The sequence below is a fragment of the Pteropus vampyrus genome, unplaced genomic scaffold (genome assembly GCF_000151845.1).
Source record: "Pteropus vampyrus isolate Shadow unplaced genomic scaffold, Pvam_2.0 Scaffold9617, whole genome shotgun sequence".
NCBI lineage: Eukaryota > Metazoa > Chordata > Mammalia > Chiroptera > Pteropodidae > Pteropus > Pteropus vampyrus.
This window is the reverse complement of record NW_011898398.1, coordinates 4,001-6,355: the sequence shown is the minus strand read 5'-3', so window position 1 is coordinate 6,355 and position 2,355 is coordinate 4,001. Positions and strand designations below refer to the sequence as shown.

Genomic DNA, 2,355 nt, shown 5'->3' with positions numbered 1-2,355 from the left:
CCGGTCAGGCAGCCCCCTGAGACAGCAGAGTCTGCACAGTGGGAAGGACGCCTGCACACTGAGGACAGTCTGCCAGGTTATAGGCAGGTTGTGCCCAGTTTACCTAAGTTCTCCATCTGCTTCGTTAACACCAAATAGGAAGATTTAAAAAACGATGCTGACCCACAGAATTCAATACACTCAAGCCTACATCCCATGTCATCGAATAATTTATTTGGAATCAGAATTAAAAGAACATTTGACAGTTGTGAAAGGTATGTTTATTCTGATAGCTTCTGATCAGCTGTACAACTTATCTAGGACAAATTACAAATAAATCTTACATTATTTCTTCAAGACTGGGGCTTTTCAAAGACTTCAAATTTGGGATCTAAGAAGAGAAAATAAAAAGGTTCAAGCTTAGCCACCCTATAATAAAATGCATTACCGAGAAGGCATCAATATTTAACTCATCAATCTTCTGATTTTGTTTTAGTGAATATCTACTGTTTTCAAACATCTATATGGAAATATTAAATTGCTAAAGATTTATTTAGCACCTACTATGAGCCAAACTATTAACTGACTTTACATGTATCACTTAAGTACAACAGCCACATAAGAAAGATATTCTCTCCAAATGTCAGATGAGAAATAGGCATCAGTTAACTATCTAAGATCACACAGTTCCTAAGTGACATTGTCAGGATTCAAGATCAGGGAGTTTGATTTCAGATCCACATATTATTTGATCTTCTATACCAATGCCAAACATTTATCCCAGAGCTTCCCATACATACATCACTGTCCTAAAAAATTCACATATTATCATTTAATCCTCTAAACAATCCAAGTAAGTTTTAAAAAGTGTATATATTTTCCACTTAAAATGATCTCCCACAAGAATGAATCCATGATTAACGAGACTCACCTTCAAATTTGAAGTTAGGAAACGCATTCATGTCTGCTTTACCAAACATCTGCTTAAGCTTAAAAAGCTCCCTTTCCAAATCTTGCTGATATTCGGGGCCAGCATCAACAGGTCCTCCAGATGACCTGTGTGTAAAAGATCGAGTAAAAACTCATTTTCTGCACTAGTTTACAAAACCAAAATTACTTTTCACCATCAAGTTTCAGTAGACCTTTTAAAGATACTCACATAGGGGAAATACAGACTTTGCCAAAAGAAAATAAGTATTTCCACTTGAATTTCAATTCAAACTATTTTAATGTGAGGTTTCACATAAATGTAAGACAAATTTAAACACACCTCTACCAGTCAAGGGTTTCTGGTATCAAGGACACTTTTTAAGTCAGCATCCCTCGGGGTCTAAGCTGCAATGAGGAGGAATGACTATGTCCATGGACTCTGGAGTCGATAACTACTTCTGCTTGAATGTCAGTTCTGCAATTTAGTAACTGCATCAACGGAGCAATGCGGGATGCACTCTAAACTTTAGTTTCACATCTAAAAGTCAAGGTTCCACCTAATATGTACCACTTAGCATAGTGCTGGGCACATAGTGAACATTCATGCTACCTATTATTATTACCTGATTTAAATCAGCTACCACTAAATGGCTTTTAAAAGATCTTAGTAACTTTAAGTCTCTATAATAGGGGCCTAACAAAGAAGCAAATGATTTCCTATCCTCAGAGGTTTTGCCATTTAGAAGAAAAAATTAACATGTTTATAAACATTTATGCTGTAAGAGAATCATGTGACAAGCTTCAAAGACAGTTTAACAAAAAGCTACTCAAGTTGAAAGCACTTCTGCTAATCTAATCAGAAAAATTTCATTTTAACAAAGTGGCATTTGTGGCAAATCATGCATTTGGGTCAGATTTTTATTTTGAGACATTCTAAGACTGAAAAAGCAAAGATATAGAGATGATGAAGAATTGAATATATGTGGAGAACATTAAGTGGTCTAGATGGAAAAGCCAGCAGGACGCAAATCACAGGAGGCCTGCAATGTTAAGCCTAGTTTTGTATTTTATTTGCTAAGAAATAAAATAACAAAATTAGTAGAGTTGTGCTCTGGGAAGATAAATATAGCAATGGGGTCAATTACATTTACTTAAATCTTTGCACAAATTCTTCTGTGTTTGTCATGCTGTTACTGCCTGCATATCAATGAACAATAAACAAAAAATTTACAAGTGAAAATTCCAGCAAGGGTAGTAATATTTCTACACATGTCTATAATAAAGGTACAGGGTCTTAATGTTACAGGATTTCCACAAAAAAATAGATCTAAATTTAGAGACAGATCTAAATTCAACCCTTTTCCTATTTAGAAAAAAAAGTGCAGCTCACGTAGGAATGCCATTTCTAGGATCTGACATTTTCAGTGATTGAACTACTAAATGCCA

At 35.2% G+C, this 2,355-nt stretch overlaps 1 long non-coding RNA gene across 1 annotated transcript; it reads right to left on the bottom strand.

The window, feature by feature from the left end:
* Nucleotides 1–191: 191 nt before the first annotated feature.
* On the bottom strand, nucleotides 192–2,348 carry LOC105310703. Its single transcript, XR_897540.2, has 2 exons — nucleotides 911–2,348; nucleotides 192–370 (listed from the first exon to the last, which is right to left on the bottom strand). It is a non-coding gene; the product is annotated as an uncharacterized LOC105310703 (long non-coding RNA).
* Between the last annotated feature and the right edge of the window lie 7 nt (nucleotides 2,349–2,355).